The 16,666-nt window shown below is 46.5% G+C and overlaps 1 protein-coding gene across 1 annotated transcript in view; it reads left to right on the plus strand.

Moving 5' to 3' along the window:
* The first annotated feature begins 1 nt into the window (after window position 1).
* Window positions 2-16,666, plus strand: part of GPD2 (glycerol-3-phosphate dehydrogenase 2) — an 86,953-nt gene continuing 70,288 nt past the window's right edge. Inside the window, exon 1 of the mRNA XM_080399288.1 lies at window positions 2-12,632. The gene's annotated coding sequence lies outside the window, so the exon portion shown is untranslated. The remainder of the gene's footprint in view (window positions 12,633-16,666) is intronic.

Raw genomic sequence — 16,666 nt, forward strand, 5'->3', positions numbered from 1 at the left:
CCGCCACCGCCGCCGCCGCGCGTCAGCGCCCGTCAGCGCCGCGGCCCCGTGACGGCAGCGCGGAGCGGAGCGGGCGGACCCGGGGGCCGGGCCGGGGGGCCCGATCCGGGGGGGGGGGGGGGCGATCCGGGGGGCCTGGCGCGGGGGGGGGGGGCCGCTCCCTGCGGGCAGCGCTCCGCCGGCTGCTGGGGCTTTTTTCCCTTGGTTTTTAGTTATTTTTCTTTTTTTTTCCACCCCCCACCCCCCCGCCCTGACATCCCGCTGCAGTTCAGTCTGTCCCAGGGGGAGTTCGTTGGGGTGGGGATGTGGGTTGTTTTTTGGTTTTTTGAGGTTTTTATTCTTTGATTTTTTGTTTTCTGTGGGTTTTTTTTTCTTTGTCTTTAGTTTATTTTGGTTTTTTTCCGCACCCCACCCCCTCGACGTCCCGCTGCAATTCACTTCGTCTTCTTCAGCTTTTCTGGGGATTTTTACGAGGGGGGAGGATTTTTTTTCCTTTGTTTTTTTAGTCATTTTGCCTTCTTGGGCTTCTCTTTTTTTTGGAGGGACGGGACGTGTGTTCTTTGGTTTTTTTGCAGTTTATTTTGTTTTTTCCACCCTCACCCCAACATCCCACTGTAATCAAGTTTGTCTTGTTCAGCTTCTTGGGGGATTTTTTTTTTGGGGGGGTGTCTTCTTTGTTTTTTAGTTTATTTTTGTTTTTTTCACCCCCCACCCCAACATTCCACTGCAATCCAATTTGTCTTCTTGGGCTTTTGTTTTCCAGGAGGAGGGTGTTCTTTGTTTTTTAGTTTGTGTCTTTTCCACCCCCCACTCCCTTTGACATCCCACTGCAATTCAGTTGGTCTTCTTCAGCTTTGGGGGGATTTTCGAGGGGGAGGGGGAATATCCTTTGTTTTTTAATTTAGTTTGGTTTTTTCTACACACACCCCTTGACTTCCAACTCCAATTCAGTTTGTCTTGGGCTTATTTTGTTTTGTTTTGCTTGTTGTTTGGGGGTGGTAGTGGTTCTTTTTTTTTTATTTTTTTTTCCCCTACCTCCTCCCTGACATCCCACTTCAATTCTGTTTGGGTTCATTGGGGCTGGATGGCCCTGGAAACGTTGCTGGACTCTCTCCAGCCCCACACGCCTCAATGCACCCACATCAGCATGTCTGCTCACACCTGAGGCCCAAACGGGTCCTGCCCTGCCCCGGGCCCAGCTCCTCGCCTCGGTGACAAGGAGACATCGTCATGGTTGAGCAGCCTCTGGATGGAAGCGATTCCAGAAAACAGACTATTTTAAGTACCTTGTAAAGTTTTCTTACATAAAACACACCCCCCTATACTTAAACACCCCCCTCACACGCATACATACTATAACGCATATGCAGATTGGATTTTTAACTTGGCAGTGTTTTCCTAAATGGTTTGAAAATGCCAAAAGTAGTAACTACGCTGCAAAGACTATTATAGCTTCTGATTTGCTTCTCATTTCTGAATTTCTGTTATCTGACAGGGCTGCCAGCCTGGTTGGAATAACAGCAAAACAACCCCGAGATCGCCCCAGGAATGGCACCAGCCTCTTGTCTGGCACTGGGGAGGCAACGGGGAAGGGGCAGCAGCCGCCCACTGCCGCCTCGTCAGCAGGTCAGGGATGGGACAGCAGACAAGCAGAGATGAACCATCCCAGCTCTTCCAGTCATTTTACTTCCAGTAGGATATATGAATGTATCTACATCTTTTTAACCCCAAATTTATGTATGCAGACCGTGGAGCTGCACGTGGATCAGATGCTCCCAAGGAAGCAGCTCGCCACAGGCTGCAGGTACCTACCTGGACAGGCGTGTTTGGCCACCAACACCCAGACCATGCACAAACCAGTCATCACGGCAAGACGGGCCGGCTCTTCACAGGGAGCACTATCAGATCACCTGGAGTCCAAGCAATCCATCCGTATTTAAAAGCACAAGAGCCCCAAGCCATGATTTTCGAGTCCTCTCGCTGCTTGCTGCCTTGTTTCGCGTGTTGCTGCCAAGGCTGTCGCCAGAAGCTCTGGCTGGTGGATGCTGCAGGAGCAGCAGACATCTGCCTCCAGTTGCCACAGCTGGCTGGCAGCGAAGCGCTGCGCACCCGAAGGGGACCTTTTCCCTCTGCCCACGTGTGTCTCCTTCGTCAAGAAGCCCCCATTAGCGCCACATGAAAAATCAGGATGGTGAAGGTGATGCGGAGTGTCCCGGAGGCTGGTGCCTGGCTGTGGTGGCAGTGGGGGTGGCCGGGGTCCCCGCTAGCCATAGCCTGGCTTGTTTGGGAATTGTCTCAGTGATTGGAGCCATGTTGTTCTGCCAGCTCTGGAAACCCCCAAAAATTGACACTTGAGTGAAGTATTTATGCCACAAGCACTCTAAAATACCATAATTACACAAATTACACATTGTTTTCCCCATATTTGGGAAATTAACTGACAAAACACACAGGAATCTGGTTTAATTAGCTACTTTATTCAAGAGAAATCCTTTTTGTTGTTTTAAGTTAAATCCTTGCTTGTGTGGGGAGGGATTTTCTTGACATATCTGTGATCCTTCCCCCTCATGCAGTCCTCAGAAATACATTCCCTGGAAGACGCTGCCGTATTTAACTGCGGGAAAACAAAAATCCACAGGAGTTGGCAAAAGGGACAGGTTTGCAGCGCAGCCCTCGCCCGCAGCCAGCCATGCTGGGAGGTGTTGCTGGCCCCATCTCCAGATGGACAACACCGTCCAGAGGTCCTTGTGCGCGGGGGGGTCGATGATGAGCTCTGTGTGCACCTCTGGGTCTGCCCAGGGCCGGTGCTCCTTGGAGTTAGAGCCAGGAAAGGCGCTTGACACATACACAAAAGTATTTTTCCTCCAATATGTTTTTCATTAATGGAGCCTCATAACAACAGCATGAGGCTGCGCAGGTCTTGGGCTTGGGAGCCCTGCCCACGGGTGCCGAAACTGCCTGTGCGAGAGAGGGAGTTTCTTGGGACATCACGGCATTGTTATCTTCCATCCTGCGTTGCGGTCGCTTGCATAAAGCCCCACAGATGTGAAACATAATGCCAGAGGAATGTCTCATTCAAGCGAGTTACCATGAGTCTATTCCTATAATCCACAACTAGAAACAATTAGCTGAAGTCCTCTCAAACAATTTGCTGCGGGATGGAGGCGCTGCCAAAGGCAGGAAGTGTTTGGCGCGGTGCATTCATCGCCCCAGAGGACGCTGTGACCCCTCGCTTGCTGAGTTGTGTGTAAAGCCCTCATGGCTTTAAAGCAGTGGGTGCACAGTCTGCGTGTGCAGGGGAGGTGGGCAGCGGTGCCGACGGCCTCACTGGCACTGCCACGGTGCGGGGGGCCTTGCCCGTGCTGCCACAGTGCTGGAGGATGGACGTGCGCTGCTTTGGGGCCCAATCCTTCCCCTCCACTCCAGTCTTCAGAAAATAATTTTCCATTGAGGCTGTAAGCCTCGAGGCCTCCCAAAATAGAGATATTTTGAGTATTTTACACAATATCTTTGAAAACTGTTATGCTCATGACTACTGAGTAGGCGATTCGTGCACGCAGATCTCGCAGAGCTGCAGTGGAGCATGCCAACCCTGTCGGGTGCCAGCCTCCTCCTCCATCCCGGCGTAATCTGGGCTGTGATTGCGGCACAATTGCCCCCCCCCAGTCACCCAGCTGTCTCCGGGCTGGCCAGCAGCTCTGCCCAGGGCACCCTGTGTCACCAGGTGCCCATCGGAGCCGGGTCCCTCACAGCTAAGATGTGTCCCCTGTGTGAGGGGCTCTCCCCAGGGATGGCCAGTTTTCATCTCCCTGTTTCCTCAGGCGGTCCCGGGGAAGGCATCTTTTGCCACATGCACATTCAATTTCTAGAGGTGAGCAAGCTGTATTTTGCATTCATTGCTCTGAACTAAGCCTGAGTTATAAAATACAGGCCTTTTTCGGCAAGAGGGCTGCTAAAGCTTTTTTTTGACTGCTGAAGGTGCTGATGCTAATGGGACAGGGGGCCCAGGCTGCAGGACAGTCACCAGGAGCAGAGTTATCAGCATCGTGTGTTTGTCCAGCTGCTCCTGTGACAGTGACCTTCCCCTATAGCTGGCTCCACGACAGGTGTCGAGCAGTTAGCAAAGTCCAGAATACAGGCTGAGAAATGGAATCTCACGAGAATTCTGGTTATCTCCTGGGTAAATGGCTCATACCATACTGCAGCCTTCAGAAAACGGTAAAAATAAGGAAAAAAACCCTCACGATAGTTACGATTTTGCAAAACTCTTCATGTATGTGACGGTTGCTGTCATTAGAGGTAAATAGCAGGGAGAATAACCCATTAATGAAAGATGTTAATTGAAAACAGGACTCGTGTAGAAAGAATGGAGTTTGTAATTATGAGAATAGTTATTACTATCATTTTGCTTTTTGAAATGCCTGGCTTTAACACCAAGTATGAAGGAGTCATCTTTTTAAAAAAGTTAATTATTTCCAGTGCTTCAAAAAGGAAAGTCTAAGCTGAAAATGATTTACCAAAAATTCTTAAGACAGTATTTTAATTATCAGGTTTAAGACACTGTCGTAGAATATCAGCCAAACCTTATTTTTACTTTCACTAAGAAATGTGCTTTACTCCTGGGTATCTCCCACTCCTTTTCAGGGCTTTCTCTGGAGCTCTGGGAATGCCGGTGGTGGTGGATCGCAGCTGCAGCCTTGGCCGTTACAGGGGCTCCCCGGTAGCATTTTGACTTGCTGCTGTGGCCTCTTGGCTGTCCCACCCGCAGCAGCATTGCCGCTGGTGGCTTTTCTTCATGGTCTCCCAGTCCCGGTGTGGTTTCTCAGGCACAATGCTGCGGTTGGGCTCTGGCCAGGGCCCCGAGGTGCTGGTGCAGCTCTGCAGCCAGGGGTCTTCTTCCTGCACCGCTTTTTGGAGCCCCAGGTTGACGGGGACCAGCGCTGGGCCAGGGTGGCTGAGAAGGGGACACCCACCCGCTCCTCTGGGCTTTGGGTGCTTTGCAGCCTCCTGCCACCTCTGGCAGCGTGCACTGGTGAAGGACCCAGCACCACAGCCGCTCACTGCTCACAGAGCAGCTGCAGACATCTTGCAAGAATCAGGAGAAAACAGAGGAGCATTTTTGTGGGGAGTAAACGCTGGTTAGAGCTGGGCACGTGTTGCACAGTAACCAGCTCCTTTGGCAAAGCAGGCTGTGCAGCATCATCTGCAGCGCTGGCGTCTGCAGCGCATTGCACGTGGACGTCACGTTGTTAACATGAGTGCTTACGGCAGGGTCGCGTGCATGGGGGTGAACACGGAACAGGCTCTGTGTGGTGCACGCTGCTTGTGCCTGGAGGCATTTGCCAGCTGTAACCCCAGCGAGAGCCCGCGAGTGGTCTGCTCGCACAGCGCCCACCCATGCATGCCCAGCGGTGTGGGCATCTGCCCTGCCGGGATGGAAAGCAAAACCTCAAAAATCACCCTGGAAGGACCCGCGTTTTCCATCTCTCAACAACTTATTGAGAAGGGCGTCAGAGCTTCGACCCCTCCTGCCGTCCCCCGCAAATTTTTGCTGGAATTGTGTGCAGACGTAGTGCTTACATACGTCCAGTGGTACACAAAGTATATTTGCTATATATATATTATAAAATATATATATATATATATATATAAATATATATATATATATATAATGCTTACCATATCCAGTCCATGAAATAATTACGGAGAAACCGGCAAGTAGCAACACACAATAAATAGTGCAGTCTCCTTTGCAACATTGAAACATGGCAAGTAATAAACACTAATTTGAGAAAGAGTAGTATTAAATAAAAATACCCAAAGTGTAGTTCAACCTGCATGCAGAATGGAAGGAAAACTGGGTTGTTTCTTTTTTCAGTTTTAACTAAGTAGGATCTGATTCTTCAAGATGAAAAAAATAGATTAAATCTGAGGCAAAAATTGAATACCATTAATATTACCAGTAAATAAAAATATATTATTTTTTGGGTGAGAGCATTTTAATAATAAGAGGTATCATAAAGAGAGAAATCAAACCTGGATTGTATATTCACCAGATTGCTCAATACAAAAGCCAACAAAATGAGGCTATATTGATGTGATAAGCAAGAAGACATATATTAGTTTCCAGATCACAACATTCCAGTACAAGACATCATTGGAAGACCAAGTCAATTTTTGTATCGGTCAAATCCCTATTAAATTAGCCCATACTTTTCAGCAAGCAAATCTACAGACCTGGCCCCTATTGACATATCGATAATAAGATGTAAGTATATTGCTTTCTGGTTCATAGCGATTTAGCAACCCACCGCCGCTCGCTAGCAGCGACCTCGCGCAAGCTCTGCTGCAGTCAGGCCAGGTGGGCAAATGTTGCCAGGCTCTTGGTAGCCACCACAGCCAGTACCGGCTCTGTGGCCAGGAACAGTGAGCAGAGGCAATGGTTGAACCTTTCTCTCTGCAGCTGTTGAGCGGAACACCAGTCTGACCTTTCCATCCATGCTCCAGCCAGGGAGGTAAGGACGTGGTTGCGCGGGCTCCGTGCTCTAAGGGTGACCTGAGCCTGTCCCTGCTGCACTGAAGCCTGGTTTAAACAAGGGAGGGTCTAGTGCTTGGGGAACAGTTGTGCTCACGTCGGGAGGGTCGGGATAAATCCACATTCTTCACCCACACAGACGTGGACTGTGTCGTGCTGACGGCACCCATGTAGCCGCGGTCCCTACTGGACAGAGTGCATTGGGAGAGCACAGAATCTGTACCATGTCGCTGAATAAAAAAATCTCCACTGTTGCAAATGGAATGAGTCTGGATTAATAACAGCAAGGAAAGGGACAACTTTCTGATCTCAAGTCTTTGGGCTGTGAAGCTTGGACACGTTTCTTTGCAGTCCATGGTAACTTCTGTGTGATGGGGCAAGAATCAGTTTGGCTGAATTCCCAGTTCTGTGGGACTTTGACATTGTTTTATTAAGGTTTTTAAAGAAATAAAAAGTTGAATTTTTACAGAAATTTAAAATTTTAATCTTCCTCATTTACCTAAAAAAATGGTCGTTTAATGGCTTTGTAAGAATTTATTCTTTCTGCTGTATGCAGATTGTATTTAACACACACTGTAATGGCCTCGTGTGTCTAATTATTTTTCAGCCTTACATCAAGCTACTTTGACATTGCAAGCTCACAACAACTAGACAAGCATTTAAGAAAATCGAGGCCAGTGAAAACATCTTTGATAAACATGACCAGGAAAGTAGCTACTTAAGTTGTAGAGCTGCATTTTTGTTCCACTGTTAAATATACCATACCTTGCAGCAGGTTAACATGTGGGCAATCATAGAATCACAGGACGGTTTGGGCTGGAAGGGACCTTAAAGCCCACCCAGTTCCCAGCCCTGCCCCAGGCAGGGACCCCCCCAGCCCAGGCTGCTCCCAGCCCCATCCAGCCTGGCCTTGAGCACAATGAGTTTGGGAAATTTATTCAGTGGGAATTAGATCAGGAATTATCTGAATGTGCTGGTATATTGAAAAATGCAAACACAACAAAACTCTTGGTCCTGCCTTACAAGGTGCTTACTGGCATGGTTAATGCCACTGCGATAAATGCAGCCAGCAGAGAAGAGCCGATTCTCGGGGATGGTAGAACAGCAGACAGGGAAAGGCAGGAGGAATGATTATGTGGATGTGAGAGAACTTTTTTTTTTTTTTTTTTAAATCTTGTCAATATATTTGAAAGGTGGAATGGGCAGAAAAAGCCCTTGGTGCACCAGCCTTCCAGTACCTAATGGAGCATACAGGACAGCTGGAGAGGGACATTTTACAGGGGCACGTGTGACAGGGCACGGGGGTGGCTTTGAGCGCAGAGAGGGCAGATGCAGGTCAGATATCAGGAAGAACCTCTCCCCGTGAGGGCGGCGAGGCGGTGGGCCAGGCTGCCCAGAGCAGCTGTGGGTGCCCCATCCCTGGCAGTGCTCCAGGCCAGGCTGGATGGGGCTGGGAGCAGCCTGGGTTGGGGGGGTCCCTGCCCGGGGCAGGGCTGGGAACTGGGTGGGCTTTAAGGTCCCTTCCAACCCAAACTGTCCTGTGATTCTGTGATTTTATGATTCTATGATTTAACTAGAGTTTGAATTTCAGGGGTGCAGGGTGAGACACTATGGGTCAGAATCTTCCTTTTTCAAACACTATGGTTTGTTGCTACTTTATCTAATTCAAGCTCCAAAATGAAAAATACTCTTTATTTCTTGAAGTCAAAGTCTTTTTCTTCCTTTTTAATTTTTTCTTTTTTTCTTTTTTTTTTTTTTCTGTGGGTTTTTTGTTTGTTTTCTTCTGTTGCTACTTTCTGGTTCTGAGTAATCTTTTCTTTCTCAGTCTTAGCATTATAACAACATTGAAGGATTCAAGGTCCACTGAAGGAGTTACCATGACATATACTCATTTATCTTCCATGAGACAAACTTGAGAGTCCACGCAGAATATCCCTTTACAGGAATCTGTTCACTTGAGTAATAGCAGTAAATTCCTGTCCTGAGGGTTTCTCAGTTATTTGTGTTCTTGATGTCCAGTGAGACTTTCACTTTGCTCAGTTTTTTGTTAACGGTAAATTCTTGTTGTCCTTTGGTGTATGATGCTTTTTCACGGTTATTTTTAGGTTCATCGCTATAATATGGCTGTCCGGCATTAGAACCGCAACAGGATGTGATAAATGTGTTCTAGATGCTAAGAAAGTATTTGTGTTAATCTACTTGCACGAGTGCAGATAAATAAAGCAGTTGTACTGGTATTTTTATATGACGAAAATATATACAGTAATTACTGAATTATTATTACAATTAAGTAATTATAATACTAATGAAAACAAAAAGTTTCCTATCAGCTCAAAAGTAGCCTAGTAACAAAAATTAAATCCAGCTGCATTTTTTGCAAGAGCTATTAGTAGTAGCCCTCATTTTGGTTTTCTTTCTCTATGAGCCTGGGTAAAGGAGCCCATTTTCCCATATGGATGAAGAAAGTGGGAAAAGATGGTTTTGCGTGAGAATATTCATGATTTCTGAGGGGAGAGCATGCTAAGCATAGCAGGGCCCTGGTCTGCAGAGGAGGCAAAGGGAATAATCGTTCCCAAAACCTCGATAAATGCAGCCTGTTTTGGTAAAACCAGTGAAAATGCCATGCTTCTTGGACAAGATGGTTGACCCATGGTCCCCTTACTCAGTTTAAATGGTTTTGTCCATGCAGAAATCAAACTCTCAGTGATACTAGAAGACAGCATTATGCATAGAAGAAATTGTTGGCTGTTGGATCTGCAAGGATGAAAAATAATTAATAAGTTCAAAAAAGTGTTTGTTAATTTAAGGCCACATCTCCAGGATCTCCAGGTCCATCTGGTTGTATACATTTTCATCCTAATCTTAAAGGGCTACACACCTCATCCTGTAATATCTCAGAAGTTATTTATTTCCAGAAGATTTACATCTTCCTTTTGTCTGAAAAAAATATTTATGTCTTGAATTCTAGATGGAACCTGAAGAACATGAAGAACAGAGAATCAAGAGATTCCCCTGGAGATAATGGAGTGCTGGAAGCTGAAATGCTCTGTAGTAATTTGAAGTAAGAGTTAGACTTGATTTAAGACGATGAGTATGAGCCTTGCCTTCTTCTTGCATAATTTCAGGCAATCAGAAAAGTTCTTACTTAATATTTGTAATGATACTGTGGTTCAAACTAGGTTAATGAGCATGCTGTATGATACTTCTCACTAGAAGGTGATGTATTTCAATCGGGACATATGTATTTCCAAAGCTGTTCCAGGAGTAACAAAGAACATTTGTTCCAAAAGAAAGCTCATAATATCTCTTCCTAAAAAGACATGATACTTAGCAAACAAGCTGGAAAAAAAAAATTATTTCTTATCTATTATGTTTCTGCATGCTGGGGACAGAGTGAGAACTGCAGACATGGAATAAGGTTCAGAGAATAAGTCAACACTTTAGGAAATAACGATAATGATAGTAGTACTAGCAATAATAATAATAATAATAATATAAGTTTACAGGGTTGGAGTAAAATATTTCGCAGAGAATCATGCATTCTGTAAACAAACATGAAGTGCCCTGTTGAATGATCTGTCCTAATGAGACTGCCACGTTGGTTCCAAATCAGCTTCTACCTTGGCTTCATGGGTAGGTCTGTAAATTAAAGGCCTGTAGAGAAAGCAGGAGCATTCCACTGTCTGGGTGGCTTTATAATCTGTGTAAACCTGTATAATTGTGCTAGTCACTGTCTTTCTGAGCTTTACAAAAAATCTCCTATTTGCCTCGAATCCTGAAATGTTAATTTTCATCTCTGATTAAGCTGAAGACCAGTTGAGGCTCCTTTTATTAAGTCATACAGACTCCTACCTGCTTCCTGAGGGCTAAATTTGGCTGAGAAAACCATTGTAATATTGTGTAATTAATTTGCCAGTCAAATAATTTCTGCAGGGCTATAATTTACTTATCTGTCTGCAACCCTGTTCAGTACTTTAATCCTTTTTTCTGCCTTTTTATCTCCTTTTGAAACTCTAACTTCCATAGTTCTTTACTATGGGCTGATTTGTAACCTGTATTTTTGGGATGTTCTCATGATGCTCTCATTGGGAACAACAAAAAAGAGCTACACACTTAGACTGTGTAGTATGACTTGCATGACTAGGAATTAATGAAAGACTTCTTTGCTTTATTCCTCCATTTCACCACAACAAACAAGGGAGCTGATTCAATAAAAATCAAAGATGTAAAAATACATGAGAAAAAGCGATTTGTATTTGGAGGACTTAGGGTGGCAACTTCATCCAAATTCAGTCTAACATATGTGCAGAACTTTGTAATGGTTATTCTGAGCACTGTATTCCCTGATTTGTGGCAGTAGGTAAAAACTCTTTGGTAAATGTAACGTCGGCAATTTTTGTAGTTAAGTTTAACTTTGCAAATCACAACTCTGTCCTCATCTTTTTCCTAATACATTGATTATTTGAAATGGGTTGGTAAGTGGCATAAACAAGTGGTTAGTGTGTGGTTGGTTCATAATCTCTGAAATCTGTCATTTTATGGCTTTCCCAATCCCCAGCAGGAACATTTTTTGAAGGAGGACAAGAGTGCTAAATGAATGTAAGAGATCTGTGAATATTCTGCAGTGACTCATTTGGATACTTCAAACAAATGCACAATATGATCATATGATAGAAGAAAAATATCTTCAGCTATTCGTGAATGGCTGGTGCTATTGCCACGGGCTCTCGCGCTTGGTCAAGACTTGTCACAGCAACACACAGAGGGCTGCAGTGTCAAAACCAGAATGAAGATAGCACATTTAGTGGGGTTTTTCTGCTTGTTGTTTTAAGTGGTGGAGCCAGAGGATAGTGTTCTGGGATCTGTTTCAGTACCTAAAGAGGCCTACAAGACAGCTGGAGAGGGACATTTTACAAGGGCATGTAGTGACAGGACAAGAGGGAATGGCTTTAAACTGAAAGAGGGTAAATTTAGATTTCATAATAAGGAAGAACCTCTCCCCGTGAGGGCGGTGAGGCGGTGGGCCAGGCTGCCCAGAGCAGCTGTGGGTGCCCCATCCCTGGCAGTGCTCCAGGCCAGGCTGGATGGGGCTGGGAGCAGCCTGGGCTGGGGGGGTCCCTGCCCAGTGCAGGGGTGGGAACGAGGTGGTCTTCAAGGTCTCTTCCAACCCAAACCTGTGATATGCAGGGAGCAGAAAACCTCACACAGGCCAGGCAGGTTTGTGATTTTGCAAGGTGATGAATGTGTATGGCTGAGCTGGATCAATGAAATGAATACTCTTCATGTTTGCTTATACTGCTATGCTTTGCTTCTATATTTTATTGAATGAGACTGTTTGTTTTAAAAAGAAATTTTGAGTGCAAACATTTAATGCTAGGAACAAGTGCAATGACAGGAAACTATATCAGAAAGAAACACAGAAATGCCTGTCTCTTCAGTTTGATTGTGATCATGGGGCAACTTTGAAACTGAACTCTTTTCAGGCTGGACTACAGAAATCCATCAGCTTGGAGAAAAACTGCTGTGAAAAAATAGAGTGAAATTAAGCGTGTATCTAATGAGAACTGATGGAATATGCAACAACTTGAGCAGATCCAGTGAAAAGCCAGTCCCCAGGGAGAAGGAAGGCCTCCCTGACAAGTGTAAGGTTTGCGAGGTACCAGGAATGAGTTAATCCCACCAAGGAATGCGGAGGAGCTGCCAGATAACAGAGTGACATTGTTTTTCCCTGATGTCAGCACAGAAACCCAAACACAAAGAGGTGAATGTAGTCCTCTGAGAGAGCTGTTGAGAAAGCTGAATGTCGAGCTTGTGCCCTGGCATCCAGCAGCATTAAAAGCTGCTCGCACAAGATGACAAAGTGTTTCCTGGAACCAGGGGCTGCCTCCAGACATCTGGACAAGACCGGCACTGTGGGCGATAGTCGGGAAGGACTATGAGATGTGCATGTGGCCGTGCTGGGAGCTGTATTGATGCTACGGCAGCAACAGGGTTCCACCTCTGCATCCTGAAGTTGTAAGAACGTGCAGTTCTGGTAGGCCTGGAGTTACAGCGAGTAGCCATCTATGGGTCATTTTGTTTTACTCTACGGCTCAGTGTAAGGCATCTTATTTTCTCCCGTAGCATATGTATGTTGAGTCTTGCCTGAACCGTTCAATTTATTCTGTATTTGGTAGGTGATGGTCTAGAGGATATTTAGATCTAGCTGCAATAGAAGCATTGTTCCACTTTAATATAGGCAGCACATAAGCTCTGGTATTGGTTCCACAGGGGTAGTAATTAAATACTTGCTGATACACTTTGGATCTGTAGCTGCTCTTCTCAGCAGCTTAAATGTGCTCTGCCTTGATCCACCTCCCAGACGGGAAGTTTTACAATTGGACTGACTGTCCGTCACAGCTGAGAAATCCATAAAGGCATAGTAATATCTGTATTATTCATTTTCTACTATTCTGAAGTATACAGAAAGGTAAACAGAAGGAGAAAAAAATGGAGAGGAGGTTTAAATTGCTTTGTGTTTTTATTGCAGTGGCTGGTATTAACCTGCTCTGCACCCTTGGCTCAGCTTTGTTAGGAGCCACTGCTATACTGTGCTTCACGTTAATGCACAAATCAAATAGTTCATACACTGCATTAATTATGAAAATCAAATTCAGTAACTCCTAGGAAGCTGCATCTTAAAATCTGTTTTGAAGAAAGGCAAGCTGTTAAATGCTGCTTTTGGACAGGATAGAAAAACATGAGTTGCTGAGGGTAGGAATGTCCAGCTGGGGTGCACTGGAGGGACTGTGCTCCCCGGGGAGGGGTCCTGGCACAGGCTGTGTCCAACAGGCACGGCTGCTGGCAGCAGCTTCTTGTAGGGGTACAAATTAAATGCACAATGGTACTATGTGCTGTAGTACAGGTGCATATTGAAGGGAGAACAGCACGTATCACGGAGGCAGTGCATAGGTTCTGAAAATAAACCGGAATGGAGAGTGGGGCCAGATAGTTCCCACTAAAGCTAATGGAAGTGGCTGGTTTTGCTGGGAAAATTCCACCGAAAGAACCTGGCCGGGTTCTTTTTCTTTCAGTATCAGGGCTCTAAACCTGGCGAGTCCATATTTTGATAGGAAGATTATCCTAGAGAAGGTGCATTTCATTGTCACGGTAAGTAACCTCTTACCTGACAACGTGGAAGCTCAGATGTGGTAGGAAAACCTGAGATTAAAGACGAGGAGGCGCCGCAGCCGGCGCTCCGGGGGGCGTCACTGGGCGCCCCCCGCTCCCCATGTGCGCGTCGCCGGCGCCGGCCGGGGATCCCGAACGGGGCTTGGGGACCCTGGAGCTCGGAGCCGCTCCGGGCCCTGCGGTGCAGAGGGGGAAGGGGCGGCAGTCTGAAAAGCCGGCGGAGCGGAGGGGAGGGGGGGGGGGCGGGGGGGGCGGGGGGCGGCTTTTCCCCGTTGGTACTCCCCGCCCCGCGGAGCCCGGCGCTTGTGCCGCTCCCGGGCGGAGCGAAGCCCGGGTGCAAGCGGGCGGGGGTCGTTACTCCGCGCTCAGGGGCCAAGCGCGGTGCCTGGGCGCTGTGTCCCGCGCCGCTGCCCCGCCAAGGAGTGACTCGGGACGAGGGGACGCGGCCGGGAGTGGGCTGGCCTGTCCTGTCCTCGGATAGCGTCCGGCGCAAAAGCTCGCCAGCCGGGGATGTAGCTCAGTGGTAGAGCGCGCGCTTCGCATGTGTGAGGTCCCGGGTTCAATCCCCGGCATCTCCAGCGGCTTTTTGTCATTTTTTTTTTTTTTCCCTTCTCGCTGCTCGGCAGCCGTTGATCGGGGTACAGGCCGCCGCCGGGTGCCCGGCAAGACCTGGCTTAGCACCCACAACACCGCTTGCTCCCGGTTGGGAACCCCGCAGGGAAAAGCAAAAGGTGGTGCAATTGCTCCGCGCTTGAAACGCAAGCAGTTGTTCCGCCGACGAAAAAGGTAAGTCATGCTGCATTGGCCGGGAATCGAACCCGGGCCTCCCGCGTGGCAGGCGAGAATTCTACCACTGAACCACCAATGCACACTGCTAAGGTGCTCCTGCCAGCCTCTTCCTCCGCGACCTCCCCGCGTGCTGGTCGTGTTTTTTACATGTTTTTCTTCCTGTTTTAACTCCGTGTTACCGCCACTAGTTCTGAGCTGCTATTTCCGCGGGGGGGGGGGGGGAAGTTTTTTAGAAAGTTAGCAATGTCTTTATACATTTATTCCTCTAAAGGATAACAAAACCCTAGAAAATTGTATAATATACCCATAAATATACACTTAAAAGCTTTCAGACCAAGTTACAAAAGGTATATTTTTGTTCCTTTTCCATCCTGGAAGGAGTTTGCCAGAGAATGCCACCAGTTAAGGCTTAGGGACTCACAAGATAAAGGGATCATCATGGTACAATATACAGACTTAGGTCTCTTTGTTTTGTCAATTGATGCAGTGCTACAGATCCTGACACTTCAGTACCATGTTACTGTGCAGTGACGACACACCGACATAACGCCATTGCTTGCACTGAGAGGTAATGATGCTATGTCCCAATATAAATTAAGTACAGTCTCAACACTTAGTTTGTGTTGGACACACTCCCAAGAATGGCCACACATGAGCCAAAGAGTTCAAGGGAAAGAAACGTCAAGCGTTTTGCAGCAAGGGAACATTAAGCTGTTATGTATGAGTAGAACAGCTGTGCTTAAGAACACACTCCAGACAGTACAAACACCCACCACCAACCACCTCATTAAAGGTAGCAAGCAGGTGTTTTCTTCTTCAAAGACAAGTAATTTGGCACTACAGATGTTCCAATTTCCTGTGTGAACATTTATTAACACCAAAACATAAACTTCCCTATAGAGCATCCTCTGCTTACCAGTCCTGCAGCTATTGCCTAACTGCTCCCCATTGCACGTTCAGCTCAGTGGAAGGCAGGGGGGTTCTGCATGTGTAAAAGCAAAAGCTGAACAAAACTTTTGTTCTCAGTGAATCTGGAAAGAAAGTTAAGACCACAGTTTGCTCACCAGCCAGTTGTATACCAGGTGACAATTATTTCCCAGTCACCCCTGGCCCACAGGAACAATGCTAGCCAGTAACAAGGCCATCACAATTCCCTTTCCCCTAAGTTTACTTGCAACTTCTTTATTTCCATTGGCAGAAAGGAACAGTAAATACTTCAAGTAATAACTGTTACTTAGGCTATTGCCTACAGTTGAATCAATCAGCCTTGAAAAACTGTTTACCCAGGCAAGCACAGGACCAGAAATCCCAAAGCAGTCAGGCAAAAAATATTCATCTCGAGAAGACTCTAATTCACTATTTTAATATATCTGAAAGTTAGCCATGTTGCAGTAAATAGCAATTGTTGACCAACCAGTTTCCCCCTCCCTACTTTTAATCTCGCACACCCTTTCATTTTTGGTGAGCTGAGGCACTGCAAAGCAGAGAGCGGCTGGCGGGGAATGGATCTGGCAATGTCTGTGCACACTAACAACCTCTGCACCGTTAGCAAGCCCCTCTTCTTCCCAGAGTAGAAATGAAACCCGTTCTTGCACTCATACTTAATAATTTAGAAATCAGTTTCCCATGTACATTAGACCACGTTTTGCATGTGCTCCGAGTATCTGTGGGTGTTGGCTGATGCACTACAGAGAACTCTGTAAATCAGGAGGAGTTGGGCAACTCATATGCCTCACTGGAGCTCAAATGTTGCTCTAGAAAATGCTCCAAAAACCCTTTTCCGAGCTGCATGACACAGGCTCATACTTGGCTTCCCTTTAAAAATGCCTGTATGTAGGACAGCGCTGAATGAAGGAGAGAATCAAGACCTGTAATATCAGAAACTGGTGGTCCAGAGTCTCAGACCTGGTTAAAATTTCATAGGACTGGTTCAGCTGATTAAGAATCTGCATCCTATTCCAGTGAGATGAAGAGCCCTTAGGAGTTCATTGTCTCAATCATCGAAACAGTTGGGAGAACAGTCTCTGCAGAACCTCAGTGCAGGATACATTCTGTGTAAGGCTAGCAGAAAAGTACAGGATCATTCAAGTAAATTACTGTGCTAAACAAAATATAAGTACAAATGCTATAGCTGCCACCCATGAAACATATGCAATTTTAGAAGTTCAATAG

The sequence above is a fragment of the Falco punctatus genome (assembly GCF_963210335.1).
Source record: "Falco punctatus genome assembly, chromosome: 8".
NCBI classification, from domain to species: domain Eukaryota; kingdom Metazoa; phylum Chordata; class Aves; order Falconiformes; family Falconidae; genus Falco; species Falco punctatus.